Source organism: Falco peregrinus, chromosome 1 (genome assembly GCF_023634155.1).
Source record: "Falco peregrinus isolate bFalPer1 chromosome 1, bFalPer1.pri, whole genome shotgun sequence".
Lineage (NCBI taxonomy): Eukaryota > Metazoa > Chordata > Aves > Falconiformes > Falconidae > Falco > Falco peregrinus.
The window spans coordinates 35,828,208-35,845,259 of NC_073721.1; the positions used below are offsets into that span (position 1 = coordinate 35,828,208).

Genomic DNA, 17,052 nt, shown 5'->3' on the forward strand with positions numbered 1-17,052 from the left:
ACGTTTCCCCCTGTTCCTGGTTATATATTGTATGCTTAGTAGCTTAAATCTACTTCTGAAGGTTGATCCTTTATGTTTAAATTTAAATATCTTTATTTGCAGTTTAGTTACTCACTTAAAAGACAAGTCATTCAGCCTAACTTTCTCCAGTTTTCTCATTTGCTGCCTAAAGGATCCCTCTTTCCTCTTTTGGCATGTGTAAAGTTTCTTATGTGTTAATACCACTGTTCTCTTAAGTGGAAGAAACACTAATGACAAGAATGTTCAGAACTGCAGCTTAGAAGTGTTGAGAGCTTTCCAACAGGTTTCTGAAGCTGGACTTTGCCCTTTCTTGCCTATAAGACCCAATTCTGTCTGCCTACAAACACACGCCAGAGGTAACACACCAGGGCATTGCTGGGGATGAAAAGAAGGAAGAGTGACTGTGTGTGCATGGTAAATGTACAGAGAATATATATAGAGGGTGGTGTGCTGTAGATTGTCTGGACAGGAAAAGCTCACTTCTGTAAGTACCTGTCAGATCTGGTCCTCTTCCACACAGTGATCTTAGCCTAAATATGATTCTAAAATGAGATTTTTGTTATATGAATAGTGGGTACATTCAGCTGTTAATGTTTTTTTGAATGTTAGTGTATAATTGCAACAGTGATACAGTATTCGCATCTTCTTTATAACAACAGGTTCACTCTTGCAGATTTATACCAAAGTATAAAGAAGTAACTGAAACAAAGACTATATCCATTTTTATGCTTGTTAAAAATTTTGGATATCTTCAAGTTCTTGGGGTAGTAGAGGGTATATATTGGAATTCAAGAAATATAAGTAAATACTTCCATAAAGCTCACATATCAACTGAAAGCTTTTTAAAGCGGACCTGTCAGTTTAAATTCCCTAAAAGTATTGTAGGTAAAATGGTATACATGTGCTGTATAATCCTATCCTTAGTAAATGGATTTGCAGCCTAAGAACTTCTATGAATCCGAATACTTGGATCCTTAGGCTGATTCAAGAAAAAGCATTTTAAAATGTAAAAGGATTAAGAACTTGTATTCCAGTGACTTTGTAATCAAAGGTTTAGCTTATTTTCTAACTAAATGCAAAAGCTGACATTAGGCTGGCAATTTCCAAAATCCAGACTGAAGAAGCTTCAATCTTCTATATATAGATAACTTTTAGATTTGGTGTTTAAAAAGTAGCTGTTTTATTAAGCTAGTTATTGGAGGGGGGGAAAATGTCAAAACTGAAATGTCAAACTGAACTAGTGTGTCTCCCTTGGTCAGGGGGTGAACTAGCGTATTTTCACTCTGGATTTGACTCCAAACTCCCTAAGGTAGTTGAGTGCTATTTGATGGGAGGGTACAGCCTGCGCTGTGCTGGCTGCTTGCGGCTCCTGGTCGGAGAAATCAAGGGAAAAGGGGCTCTGCTTCATTTTTGGCTAGATGGGATGCAGAGGTGGAGCAAAACGACCTCTTGTAGACAGTTATGCCTTGATCTGCCTCTGGTGGCTGGTAGTGTTTTGTACAGCCTGGTCCATATCTGGTACCTTTTTTTTGGGAATACACATGTTAAAGTACAAATGTAGGTGTGGTTTTATGAACGTGGACACAAGTGAGCAAATTCACAGATCAGAATAAAACTCTTTGTGCAAGTGTATAATTTATTTACTTAATGTACTTTATTGGCCTTAATTTATATAGTCACTAGAACTTTTCCCCCCTGACTTGCAGAATCGAACTCTACAACTCGAGAAGAATTACAAAGCAGGTATGTTTATTGCGGCACCGGGTGCAAGGGGCATTGCCTCTCCTAACTTGCACACCGTTTCAACAAGCAGTCCTATATTTATTATACAAAGTCATGCATATACATAAGGTTTCCGAACATTCAGAATCTCCTCCCTCTGGTGCCTCTTCAAGATGTACGTTTCATCTTCTTGGGCAGTTAGCTGAAGTTCTTGTTTATCTTTGCATACATGAGTAGTCTTGGTAATTTAATTTCTGTTATCTTAAAACATCTGCTAGCTAGAGATTAGTTCTTCCTTATTGTCCGCTCTGAGCATGCCAAGCTAACACATGCCCACTGGGCTGGCTTTAATCTATATCAGCATGATCCCCCCGGCGGGGGATCCACCTTCTTTGGGGTCGGGGCCATTTGAGAAGGAAGTCGCTGATCTATTTCTATCACAATTATTATACCCTAGAGCGCGTCCTGGTCGGAAGGCTCCTTATTTACATTCTTTTTGAGCTCAACTACATTGGTACTAACTGTCCCTTCTCAAAGTGCTAAGTGCTGAGCTCCCGCCCTTCCTTCTTTCTCGGGTCTTAATGTTTCTGTTATCTATGCAGTTTCTAAGCAGAGTTTTAGGGTTTTTTTCACTATAATCACTTCTTTAATTTCTTCCCTTAAGTTCTTTATCAAAGTAGCTATATTTTTAAATCCCATTTTTTAAGTCTTTTGTCTCATAAAACAATGAATGAAGTATCAGCTTCCCAACTGTGTATTTTGAGATGCTGTAAAATATGTCTAGTCTTGGGACTAATTTTCCTGTATTTGGAGTTTTCTGTGGCTATTTTTTCTTTTTCATTTTCTTTTTCATGTATCCATAAAAGTGTGTTCTAGTTTTTTGCAGGTTTGAATAAAAGCTTATTTCGGGAATGATTCAACAAGTCCTCTGTCTCTTCTTAGGCTGATGATAACCCTTCAGCTTCCTTACTGAAAAACAAGCCATGCTAGAATTGGTTTGAATTTTTGCTTTAACTGTAGTAAGGTCGAGTTTAAGGACCTACTAACAGTCCTGTGTACAGTGCTGTCCTCAGAGCATTGAGGTCAGGAGTGACTGACACCCAGATTAATGATTTAAGAGCACCTTCTGGTAACTAATCCAAGGCCAAAAAAAAATGCCTGCTTTGACTGTGGGGTGCATGTCTAGCAATGGTATCCAGAAGTATACCCTGAAAACAGGGTCTATATGTTTTGTACAGAAGAATATACTAGAACGCAGTTTTCTTTTTAGCCTTTCTGCTCTAGAACCTCTTCCCCCCATTCCCCTCATCTTCTACTTGTTAATCTCTTCTGTTGTTTCTAAGCATTGCAGATGCTCATGCTAGATAAAATCTAACAAAAGAGTAGCAAACTGCCAGAAATCGAGGTTCAGCTGTGGTCTTAGGTGATGTAGCTCTTTTCCTGAAACAGAATTGAATGTTCTTTTGTCAGTAACTCCACTTGGACCTGTTTCAATTTGTAACATTTTGGTTCTGGAAAGACCTTGTTTGGAAGCAGTCACATATGGAAAGACCACTCAGTTCTAATATGTATTTCAAAATTATTATAGAAGGTTTAAGGTCAACTGGAAGTTTAAGATAAGTCTTTTCCTTTGATTTGTTGCTGATGTTAAGCTATTAAGCTTGCGTGAATTAATCTGTGGAATTATTTTCTTTAAAAGAGAACTGATTCAGTGTTTATCAATACAAAAATCAGTTTTGCATCAATGTTAGCTGATCAATAAGAACTTTAAGAGTCATAAGTTACCTGAGATAGTAGCACAAATGCCAAACAAATTGTAGTCCACAGACTGAGAACTGAATAAAAGTAATATTAAGACTTGATGACGTTGTTGTGAGGGATTTCTTTTTATCTGGATTCTAAACCAGTTTTGGAATTCTGGATGAATACTGCTTTCAGATCACGTTGGTAACACAGAACCTTGCAAGGAAATTTTGATGAGTTTTCCTTTATCCAATAAAAAATAAGAACATTTATTGCAGTTTGTGTGGTTTTCTAGGGTTTAGAAGGAGAATTGGTTTTCTTAGTTTGTCATGTCTGCTCACTTATTTTTACCTGTAGCAAAGCTTTCTGAAAAGCAAAGCCAAGCTTCCAAAGCATTTAAAAATAAATTCTTTACTCTTAATTAAAACCAACCAACTGAACAAAATGTTTATTATAATGAAATTATTAATGATAAGCAGTACCTCCTATGTCAGTGCATGCCTGTTTGGAGTAACAGACAGGAAAGGTAGTTGAGAAACTATCTAGTGAAGCAGGTAAGGCCATGTAGGCAAGGAAAGTCAATTATATTTAATTTAAACAGGATTGGTTTCAGTTGTCATCCTTGCTGCAGTTATAATCTTCCTTCAGCTAAATACATTCCTTTCAGATGTCTCTCTTCTGTATGGAAACCAGCCCACTTCTATGTGAATTTGCTATGTAGTCCAGTTTGGTTTAAGCCAATCAAATACAACAATAGTTAATCTCATTTTGATGTATCTTTCAAAGGTCCTTTTGTAGATACTCCATCAATGCCAGGAAAGGTAGTTTGTGCTGGATTGTTGGATGACTTGTTGAGTGAGGTTACCAGGGCAACTTAGATTTCTGTTTAGATACATTGCAAGGAACAATTAAACGACAGTTGAAGCAGTTAAATGCTGACAGGCATACCGGATGGCACCTTTGTAAACTGATATATTAAATAATGAAAGTGTCTCTTTTGAATGATTCTGTTTCAGTCTACAGTTACTGAGAGCTGGGGAAGCTTCTCCTACAGCATGACCTGTGGAGGGTGTGCTGCTAGTACTTCTTCTTTGGCATACAATTCGATTGATGAAATCCAAGACTGGCAGCATCAACCCATCCTTCTGGTTCTCTCTGACCATTCGGCTGCATTGAAACAATTCTCTGCTCTAGTGGATTTTGCTACCTGAATCATCACTTCTCTAAGCCTTAGGGTCACTGCTTTTTTCTGACCCCATTTCAGAGTGATTGCTTGCCTTCTCATTTCTTTTCCTCTACTTGTTTCCAGCAGCCTAATTTTTGCTGGCGTTGGATTTCAGTGTATGGCTTCATTGATTCCTGCTGGCTTTTGGGCATTGTGCTGAAGCTCCTCTCAGTGGACAGGTATAGTTTCAGTCTATACTGTCTTGATGAAGGGTGGCTCCTTGTTTCTAATCTATTCTACTTTGCATTTGAACTCAGCGATAAAAGATCAACAGCAGCTCTGAGAGCTTTTCCTAGCAGAGTTAGATGGTCAGTCTCTGAGAAGTGGGTGCAGCATGTTATCCTGGGAGCAATCCCAACAATTTCTGCTCATGAAAGATGGTTCTATGCTGCCTATATACTTTCATTGATAAGACAGGCTTGGCTGTGTATCTCACATGCCATGCCATATTCCTGTAAGGATAGCATGAATGGACTTGTGAGAGCTCTGGTCTTGTAGGTGTGGGTCTTGCTGTTGTACTCTGTTAAAGGTAAAGTGGGACATTCCGAGCAATGTTCCTCTGACCTGTATTCTCCTTTCATGGGAGACTGGGGGCAACAGCCCCTGTGACGAAATCCTGTATGTCCTTTTTCTCCATTCTTAGCTCCAGCTATGTCTTTAGAGCAACTGGCTGATACTGATCAGTGCCTTGGTAAGCTAAAGCAGAAGGGTTTTGGAAATCTCAGGAGAAACTCTTATGTTCTTGTTCATTGAGTTGGCAGTGTCCTTACCAAGACAGAATTCGAAGGGACCAAGTTTTCTGTTTCTGCTAAGAACATTTTCTGCTTAGTCTATTTAGAAATTCTAAAACAAAGTTTTTATGATTCAATGCCTGTGTGGTAAATAAACCCATGGAGTGTTACACTGAAAAACTTCAGAGTTGTATCTTTCATAATTACACTAATATGGTACCTCATTAAATCCTAAGCTTGTATAAGGCTGTGAATGGAGTAACATGTGCAGTCTCACTTGAGTTTTCTCATTAGAGCTACAGGAATGCACATGGCTTAGTTTGCAGGATGCAACCTGTTTATTTTCCTTGGTGTCTTTTTTTGGTGTAAAGCTTTAAAAATCTATATGGCACCTTTCAGAGACTCCCATTAGTTTTGTGTTGAATATTGGTAGTTTTTTCACTATTGTACTTCACTGAAAAAAAACAAAACTGAAGTAAGAAAGAAAATATTGGAAAAATAAATCCATTACCATGATTCAATTTTTTTCTTGTATTCTTTTGTGTGGATAGCAAAAATAACAGCAATACCTTCTCCCAAAACCCAAACAAAATTGCTCTGCATGTAGCAGAAGGGTCTAAGACTTGTATGGTTTTGATGTCAGGATATTTCACAACAGCAGCTTTGGAGATGCAGGTCTTCTATTAACAGTTCAGTAAATAGAAGTTGCATTTAGCTCAGTAACTGGTGGATATAACATACAGTTCTGTGTGAGCCCCTGTCTTTTAACATTTCTCATTGCTACCTGCAATTGTTCTTGGTGTATCACTTCAGTTGAGAGCCTATGAGCTGAAACCTAAAATAGATAACAAGTTTTGTTTGTAATCTTAAACTTCAATATTTCATTAATTCTGGTGATTTTTACATTTAAATAAAGAACAAATTACAGGTTAAATGGATCTTCCTCCTATCCCCCCAAGAAATCTCAAAACCAAAAAAACCACTCAACAAACAAACCTCCCTGCAACACCATCAACCAATGTGTGAAATGTTTGATTCTGTGAAACTGGCAGCTGGAATAGTTCGGACTCAAAATATTGTAGTCTGTCCTTCCTGATATCCCTTCATCCACTTCTAGAGGGAGTATTGGAAGTTGCTAACAGTATTATGACTTACCCCTGAACTAAAAAGTCAAACAGAAAATAGGAGTGAAATGACATCTGCCACAAATGATGTGTTCTAAAATGATGCTTTTTTTTTTACTGGTAAGTAACAAAATCCCCAAACAGGAGTGCCTTGAAATACCCCAGAGACTTGAATGCCATTATTCCATTTCTTTACAGAAGAGGGAGGGATGTGCTCTGTATTTAAAGCAAGTGTAATGTCCTGATAATTACTTTCTGACTTTTGTGGCTATAGTAAGTGAATTATCTATATAATTATCTAAAGAAAGTACTTGAAACCTAGTCAACAACCAGCCCTTTGAATTTATTAATCAATTAAGTTTTTAAAAGAACTATTATCTCTTATCTCAATGTTTGTACTGTCTGAGGTTGTGTTCAGGGACTGGGAACCTCCTGGGAAGTAGCATGTGTGCTGATGGGAGGTGGAAGAGGGGAAGAAGGAGCTGCTCTGTGTATGTGTGCATGTGTGTGTGTGTGTATATATATATATATACAAAAAAAATAAAAACAAAGAAATAGAGTGAGGATGCTGAATTAAAGTGTTGAAAACCAAACAAATCATAAACAATATAAAATGAAACAAACTTCTGTTAGTGTAGTCTTGGGGATGCTAAGAGGTGCTTGATGTCTTTGGTTTTGTTTTGCTTTGGAGTGTGTGTGTGTCAAAGTTTTTACTGTATTTTAATAATTTCAGATTACAGCTAGTGGGGAGCTGGTGCTTGCAGCCTTATGGCAGGAGGTAGTGTCCTGCCAGGAGAACTCTGTCCTTAAGAAACATGCAGGTTGCTGGTTAGGTATTAATCAATCTCAATGACTGAAAGGTAGAAATTGCTGCTTCTTGTTGAGCACAGATGTTTATTAGAAACTTGACAATAGACAATGAGAAATTAAGGAGTAGGTAACACACTGGATTTAAAGCATTTGGCTGTTACCTCAGGAAGCTTAAGTTAAAACCCTGAACTAGGTCACAAATGAAAATGGGATTTATAGTGATGTACAGTGGAAAAATAGCAGTGCATTACCTTTTTGCCAAGTACCTCAGTCTGTGTTGTCTATATACTTTGGGTCCCACATCTTAAGATACTTCAGCATGTTTGGTTAACTGTAGTAGTCTTACAAAATATGTATACGTGGCTCAGTATATAATGTATACATACGTATGTTTAAAGTATATACAAATACATAAAAATTCCTAAGTAACTTTATCCTTCACTATTGTCAATACTGTGAATAAATCAAACCTGTAGACAATCTTACTTTAATGTACAAACTACTTGGATTGAAATCAATTTTAGGCAGCAAACATGGAGTGAAAGACATTAACAAAACTATATAAATAATATGGTAGAAAATATACTTAACTATGACACCTGTGGAAATGTAGGGCTGCCTTGTAGAAAACAAAGCCTAGAGAAAAGAGCTTTAGCAATCAAAGAAACTTAAATGATAACTTTTTTTCAACACTAGGGATTACAAGGATAATGTGCTACTTCTGGATAATCTTAAAGTACCATAATCTATTCAAGTACAAAACTTTTCTGAATGAAATAATAGCTATTAATGTGGTAGGAAAAAGTAAGTAATAGGACAACTTTAGTCTGGCAGTGTGTGGTGGTTTTTGCTTCTGTTATTTATGTCTTCATTATCATGGCAACGTTTGGCCATGAAAAGAACTCCTGGCTGAAATGAACATTATAAAAGCTGTGTCTCCTTAATTCCTGGCAGATTCTTTTGTAATTCCTGTTTGCTTCTAATAATAGCTGCCTGGATGGATATATGAGAAACCTTTGGAACTGATTTTGATATTCTTCTTAAACAAGACTGAATAGTCAGAAATATTTCAAACCTTACTCTTTTTCTGAGTAATGAGTGACCATGATACAAAACGGTGAGAGCAAGAAGCTCAGTTGATGAATTGGGTAGATGGTTTGCATCTTACTCGGAAAAGGACTTGTTTTTATGTAGCTTTTTAACCTTTTGGATTTTATATCTGAAGTAGCATCTTCAGCCATAATTAAATGAGATAGAGAAACAGGGAAATATATGATGTCTTGTGTTTGTATCAAATGCCAACTTGATTTTCTAACAATTCTAAATTTTAAGCATAGTGGCAGGGTGATACATAGGCAGAATTTTGGATGACACTATGAACTAGCCTGGGCATTTCTAATAGGGCAGATGTCTGTCTCATGATTTTGTCCAACCACAATACTAAAATAGCAAATACCAAATGTGTGTATTATTCCAGAGAAGAGAGTTGAAGCTATATTTCTTGAAGTTTTTTCCAGGTCAGTAGAGGATATTGTGCTATTTGCAGTATCTTTTAAAAGGCACTGATTTCCAAGTTGAGGCAAAGAGGATCACTGCCACCTGGAAAATATTGGCAGGATTTGAACTGTTAATTGGTGTGGCAATTCTGTAGAAAGTGCGCAGTTCACTGTTGAACTCTGTAACATTGACTCAACTCCACTCTATTCTGTAGACACTTTCCATAAATATTACACTTAAATCCATCTGTGTAAAACTACATAGCATAAAAACTTTTTTAGTTGTTGATAACGTCTAAATGACTGGGGGGTGATACAATATTTAGTAGTTTTGGTTTCTTAAAATGTAACATAACAGCTCTCCTCCCTTTCTCCCAAATGGTAAGGTTTGCATTTAGAAAGTATTTTCTGACTTCAGGTTAAACCTTGGAAAAACAGGTCAATGACTTTTCATTAAAATATGTGTATCTGAGTACATATGTTAAACGGCTAAACTGTAATCTCTAATAATCTCAGTTTTGTTCATCTCACAGATACAGAATCAGGTGCTTTCAAAGTTGTATTAAAAAGTTGTTTCCTGATGGAAATCTACTATATTTATTAGAGGAGGAGTAGTGGCACAATGAGAGCTATAGGTAAGGAACATTTTTTCTGAAGATAACCCAAGTAATTTGTTAAAAATCTTTGTGTGTGTTTTTCTTCTCAACATTATGTGAACGATACTATTCAAAATGGCTAAGAGTGCACTGAAGAGTAATAATGCATTTAACGACAGATTTCAGAGCACTGATTTATTTTTCCTTGCTACATCTCTCTTCAGTCAGCTTCCTCGCATTTATTGTGCTGGCTGTTATTCTCCCTCATACTGTGTTAGTGTCTTGGCAGACCAGATAAGCCAGATTTTGTTAGGCTTTGCTGTCTGTCTTTTTTTTTTTTTTTTTCTTTTTGAGATTTGAGCCCTTTCAAATATTTGCTTCACTTTATGGAGAAGTTCTGTTATTCCAAAATCTGGGTTAATTTACAGAGTTATAAAAATAAACAAATACTCCATACCAGTAGAGAAAATGGTGTGTTTCTTTGCTTGGATTTAAGGCAATCAGCATTTGGATTGTTTTTTTAGATAGTTATGGTTTATACTTGCATATTTTTAAGAATATATGTATATACTCAGAAGAGCGATCTGAAGATAGAAGCCATCCTGACTTTTTCAAGACCTGTGCTATGAAGCTACACTTTCAGTGGTGTTGCTACTCTTAAGTATCAAGCTGTTAAATGAAAACAGTCCGGTCATTTGTGCAATGAGAATCATTAATGTGCTTGTTCTTCATCTTGTCTCTTGGCCTCTGTTCATCCAAAAATCTGTTATTTGTTTTGTCACACCCCCACCCCACCCCCCACCTTAAAATAAAACGTTTTGATATGCTATTGCTGGAAAATAATGGGAAATTCTCTCTATGTGTAGAAAAAGTAGAAAGCCCTTTTCTATATGCATGTCATTATTTTTCCTTGGATTTTAATATTAGAACCGGGAGGAAAAGGAAGACCTTGTGTGTTTGTACCTCTAATTATCAATGCTGATGTCTGGCAACTGACTGGTTTTAACCAATGCAAAAAAAGGCACTGTGTAGTAATTGGTTGAATGACTAAAGTTAATGCAACTGTCATGATGGGGACCTTCTACATATCTGCACTTGAGTTTTAATTTTTGTTAGTGCTTTGTAAAGTGAATGAGTAATGAGTATGGGTAATAATTAAAAAAACATAATTGACATAGTGTAATGGAAAAATGGCTGTTATGGAAAATGTAGGAGTTTTTTAAAGATCTTTGTGATAAATATACACAAATGGAATTTCACCATTCCTCGTGGAGTCCATTGATTTTATGTAGGATTTCTCACTATGCAGGTGGCCAAGTATTACCATCTTTTAAGCGACTGCTTGTCACAGAAACAAAAATAGATTTTCCTACTGAGAAAGTGATTATAAATGAAACTTTCCATGCAGCAAGTTCCAGATCATGCAAACTGTATTGATCCCATATAATACTGCCTGAAAAACGTCATACTGATGGCATTGGATTTGGATTTCTACACTTCAGTAGGCATAATTAACCCCAGTATGATGAACTAGAGCAATACCAGTTTGTTCCTTCTGTGGAGGAGGTTAGCAGTCACAGGGAATTACAGGTTGTATACAAATCAGCATGCATAAAGGCAGTTATTCTGCTACTTACATACAGGGGAACTGGATACATTAAGGACATGAAATAGTAATTTTTCTCTGGTTGCTATGCTGTTCAACCTACAGCTGGAGTGGTAGGTATGATTTTGAGATGCAGATGAATTGGAGAAGTTCTAGAGGAGCGAATTCTAGAAAATGACATGTGGGGAATGCTAAAGTGCTTAATTCAGAGAAGAAAAGCCAGAAGGCAGATGTTTGTAAAAGCTAAGTGGAAAGAGGAAGGGAATTGCCTGTTTTCTATAGGACAGGAAGCAAATGTTTAAGTTAAACTTAAGAAAAAAAATTGTTAAACATTTAGAAAAACTTTTTAATAATAAGGATAAGTCAATACCAAAATAGATTGTGCGAGATTGTCCACTTTATTCTTGAGTGGAAAAAATGTTGTTGCATTGTAGTCTTCATTTTACTTTTCTAGGATTTTTGGATTATTTTGGAGCCTGGTTTTCTTTAAAATAAGTTAGAGGGAGGAACTGAATACTTGAATGAAGAGGGACATTTTACAAAATAAACTATTACTTTGTTAATGGATAGAGTGAGGCTTATTTAAGAGCATGCCTTTGATTAGTTGGCATGTGAAAAGTTGTCATGAACATGCTTGCTGTTTCTAAATATGCTGCCTTCTGTAAATGCAAAGCACTACAAGTATAAGAGTGTGATTGGCATATGCAAATGGTTTCTTAATTTATTAAATATTCCTCTTGATTAGTCATTGAAAAATAATTAGAACTACAGTATGTTTAGTAATTCTGTTTTATTATATGTTGTGGGGGGAAAAAAAAAACCACAGCAAGATTCTGCAATTAATGTAAAAATGCAGGAAAATCAAATGCAGATTCTTAGAATTTTTGTCAGGTGCCAGTCAATACTTTATGCCTGGAAAATAAAAATCTGGCTTTGTGGGGTTTTCAGATCTTCCTTTGAAAAAACTAATAAGAAACCTTCTTAGTCTATCACTTAAAATTTTGGTATGAGAAATGACCTCTTGATCTCTTCTGTATTTCTTTTTGATATCATATTGCTCGCTGATTCAGGTTTCTGTAAGGTTGTCCAAATTATTTTTCCTTCTTTCTTAATGTGTTCAGCTGATCTTATCTGGGATATCTGAAGAGCCTTTCCCTGCTGTAAAGGTTAGGCACAAGCTCTTGAGCTAGAATAATTGCTTCTACTTGTATTTATGAAGGATTTGATCTTACAAGTTTGAAGCACAGTTATGGATACTCTTTTTTTTTTAAATAAATTTTCATAAAAGATGAAAAGGTGACGGAGCAAAATTTTGCAACAATGGAGAGAACAGTCCTTGACTGACACAGAAATACTGATAAAGAGATGAATCCATATGGCAAAATATGCTCTGTATATTATATTCAGGTATATCTGAAGCAGAAATTGCAAAATAATCCAACATTCCATAAAATTCTGAATAGAAAAATGGCACTAAATGATATAGGGATAAATGAACCTCTTCACAACTCCTTCTTTTATTTAACAGTGAATATTTGTAATATTGTGAATGTGCCTTATGCTTTGTTTTTCCTAATGTACCTGTATTACAAATCAGACCTCCACCTGTCCATCTGCCAGCAGTTTTGTGGATCTTCATGTTCTGCTGATGACAGAAAACACCCAGTGACTTCTGGTTTAAATTATTTCCCCTTTCTGAATGATTTGACAATACTAGTCTTTTACAAGAAGATACAGGAGATGACATGACTGCATTTTCCACAGATCTATAAATATTACAACCAGGAAGGGCCATTTTAATAACTTGCTCTGATGTCTTACATGTTGCAGGCCATAGATTTCATCTGACTATTCCTTCATTTTGGACCAATAATTTCTGACTGAACTAGAGCATACTTTTTTCTTTTCTTGAAATGCAACAGTGTAAATTTAGTCTCTGAAGTGGTAAATATAAATGTCACCATTGTAAATTCTAACTCAATTATATTTGCCGTTGTTTTATAACAGTAGTATAGTCTAGGGAATATAGATATCTCTCTGTTGCATGTTTCAGTCGCCCTGTGTTGACTTCAGCCTTTAGCCCTTAACTTTCTGTTATGTCTGTCTTCTAGATGAAACAACCTGTAGTGCCATGTATCTTTCACATAAGCTATTAATTAATGACTGATGAGCTTGATGAGTGACTAATCTGTCACTGATGCTTCTGAACGTCTTTTAACTGCTGTGCAGCACCCTGACTTTTTTCTGTAATTTGGTAGATCTGTTTTACGGTATATAGAGAAAGGAAATGTTCTCTTGGTGTGCGCCTCTAATTCTTTATAGGTTTTGATTATAACCCTGCCAACTAAAAAAATACGGTTGTGTTTATGAAAGCTAGGGTGCAATTTAGAATAACAATATAGAACATCGTCTGCTCCCCTGTGCATTTTGTTCAGAAAGCTGGAGTCTAGGTGTGATAAACCTGTGGTGCTTAAACAGACCACATAAATTGTTATGTTTTTCCTGTCATCCCTGAAGATTTCTCAGCAATGAGCTAGGAGTGGGGTGCAGCATGTAGGCATCGTTCTGGCTATTCCACTTTTGTGACTAAAGAATGTGTAGTCATGTTGGCTCATCGACATTTAGGTTATTTGATAAGATCACTGTTGATCACAGAGGAAAGCTTTGGCCACGAATACCTGGCTTGATATGATGGAGAATATTGCCTTTGATTTGGTAAGAGATTATGTGAAAGAAGTACTGCTTAGTTATGTGTTATTTATGGGATTTGGTATTTGATAACATTTGGAAGGAAAAAAGATACTTAAAAGTTCTTGGTATGAGTCAAGCAACTTTAAAGTAATACTACTCTGTCTTGCTATGTATTTATTTTAAATAAACAGCCCCTTTATTTTACTGTTTTCCACAACCATTATTACAAATCAATGTGATGCTCTTATTTATTCTTTACTTTTTTCAGCGAAGTGCAATGCTTCAAAGGCTATCTACTCTTCCAAAAGAAACTATTTATCAAAAGATTATCAGCCTGGGTGGCAAGGGAAATTGTTTGCACTTTATTAGTGCCAAAGGGCTGATCTAATAAAAACAACCCTTGTAAGTCACCTCCGTTGCATTATACAGCCACTGAGAAGGCAATGGTCATGACTGCAAATGAATACTTGCAATATTTCACACTTCTTGAAGCAAAAGAAATGTTCTATGGGCTGCTATATAAGGCTTTACATCTGTATATAAACCATATGACAGCACTAAAATTATTTTCATTGGCATTGTATGTATTACTGCCTTTAAAAAAAAAAAAAGAGACTTCAATCTAGTACAAACTCTCTAATATAAGAATATAAGCTCCTGTAATCAGCTTTACTAAGGTTCTGCTAGGGGCCCAGCACCAATATTAGCTTGATTTCAAAATCATTAATGTGCAACTTAGACCACTAAGTTATAGGTTGATACTGTGTTCAGTATTGTCTGAACAATGTAATTAATACATAAAGAAGACAACACTGAAAAACCTCTCTCTCGTGCATGTAAATATGAAAGTATATCTTTTTCATAAAGATGAATTTATCAACAAAAAGAAATATTATGAACTTTAACTGCATATGCCTTTTGCTTTCTTCAAGCGAAAGTTTTCTGTGGCCAAGCACTGGTTCACACGACAGCCCCTGGCAGGAGCATATTTAACCTTTTCCCATCGCCATCTCTGCAGCTTCTCCGGTCTGCAGCAAGGGAGGAGTGGGAGTTACCAGCCTTGCTTCTCGTCACTCATGGCTTTGCTTGTGAGCTGCACCAGCATTTGTATAGCGCTTACCAGGAAACATTTCTTTTGGGGAGCAGTATACTGCAGCATTCAGACCAGCTCAATGGATTGGGGTTTATTTTTTCTCAGCTGTCAGCTGACTGAGTACGTGGGGGTTGGTTGTTTTTATTTTTTTTCCCTCCAGTCTGTTGCGTGTGTTATCAGCTGTTTAACTGCTTTTCTTATTTCGATTCAGAAACACAAAATACGTTATTCATACTGATTTTATGCCTTGAAAATGTTTTGAAGTACAATTATTTGGACAGCTCCCCATATTAGAGAACTTTCTTTGTCCCTTTACAGAAGATCTTCACCTGTAGTTTTCATGAAGAGGAATGAAGTTGGGTTAATTAGCATTGATAATACACAGCTGTGGGCTGGCTTCAGGGGCGGTGGGTTGGCTGGTGTAGACAAGGTGCAGCTGTGGCTGGCTCTGTTAAGAGGTTGGGCAGCCAAGGAAGAGAGAGAGGAAGAAACAAGAGGAGAGAGAGTACATGCACTGGATGAGACGAGGAGAAGGCAGCAGAGGGACTGGCATGAAGGGTTTGCTGGTATGAGATGGTAAGGCCTTGTTGCAGTCGACTAGTTTGGAGAGTGCTGCGACAATCTTCATTTAAGCCACCAGGGATTGGGACAGGGTGGCTTACAGTGTGCCTAACAAACTGATGCTGGTTCTTGCAGGACAGATGTAAAACCAAAGAGTTTGTGTAGACCTTGTCTCATAAATTTTTCTTTCTTGCTCTGTTGTTATTTCCTTTCCACGTGTTTATAGTTTTATGTTTGGGATTACAGACCTCTGTTAATAAGTATGCAATTAGTGTTTGATAGGAATTCAAACATAAACAGTTTGCAGTGGAACGTGGTAGTGAATATTTTTATAATTGGTGTATACAGCTTCAAAGACAGTAGGATAGCAGATACTGAATTCTTGTTCAGCTAGACTTCTGGAGAGAAAATTTAGCTGTGACTTGGTCAGCTTTTTCAGCATTGCCTCTGGACTTAGATCTAGTCTATTGATTTATGAAAAAGCCTGGCACAAAACAGAAAACCCCCACTGCTGCTTTTTTTCCTTTTGTGATACTTTATCTTTCCATGCTATAGTGAAAAAGTTGAGTGTTTCTGAGTATGTATTTATAGTTATCATTGTTGTAACATTTTGAAGAGTAAGATGGTTAGTTTTCCCAGTGGAGTAAGGCCACCAGAGATGTGTGTTAAGGCCTGAACTGTAGAACGTAATCATAAAAGATGCAAAAAATGGGATAAATTAGTGAAGCTAGCATGCTGAAGATACTAAGCTCTTTCAGAAAGCTTTTATGTTAATAGATTATTGAATTTCATCTGCTATTTTATCACTCTGTATAGATTAATGTGAAGTAATATAGATGGATGGAGGGAAAAGGTTCTATTTCTCCATTAAATGAATTTCTATATGTAATGAATCTTGAACTATCTGTTATCACTCAGAAAAAAGTTATAGCAGCTAGTGGTGTTTAAAATGTCAGTATAGTAGCTGTTGAAAGAGCAAATAAAATTTTAAAATGGGAATAGAGTACGGTGTGGAAATCATTATTTTGCTACCGTACGGATTCATGGTTCACTTGCATCTTGAATACAATATGCAGATCTCTGTGTTGCATCTCAGAAAGGGTATAGGAGAATATAAAAGATATATGAAAGGCAGTGAGCAAGGATTTCTCAGGTGGGAAAAGGAGCAGTGGAGAGAAGGGAGGGAAACACCACAGATCATTATATGTTGAGTGGGATAAAGCACGTGAATAAGGTACTGTGGTGGTTCGTTGCATCTGATACCAGACCTAAGGATGTCAGGTGATGGCCAAGAGGTAGATCAGGACAAAAACAGTTGAGATGTCTCTTCATATATGTGTGGAAATCATTCCTGGAGGATGCTCTAGATACTGAAAATTTACGTGAGTTTACGTGGGCAAGCTCCAAGAAGAAGCATTAACTCAAAACCCAACACAAAGGCACATCTGGCTGAGAGTGTCCCTGAGCTGGAAGTCATTGGGAGAGGTGTAACGCTGTGGGAAGTGGCTGTATTCAGTATTCAGATTCTTTCCTGGGTATGCACTGTAGGCTGCTGTCAGAGGCAGGGTGCTGGGCTGCATTAGCATTTTGATCTGACCTTTTATAGCTGTTCATATACATTTTATTTAGTTTT

General features: G+C 36.8%; 1 protein-coding gene across 2 annotated transcripts in view; it reads left to right on the forward strand.

Moving 5' to 3' along the window:
- The window catches only part of ATRNL1 (attractin like 1), a 524,489-nt gene that overhangs the window by 26,198 nt on the left and 481,239 nt on the right, over positions 1 to 17,052 (forward strand). The gene's annotated exons all lie outside the window — the stretch shown is intronic.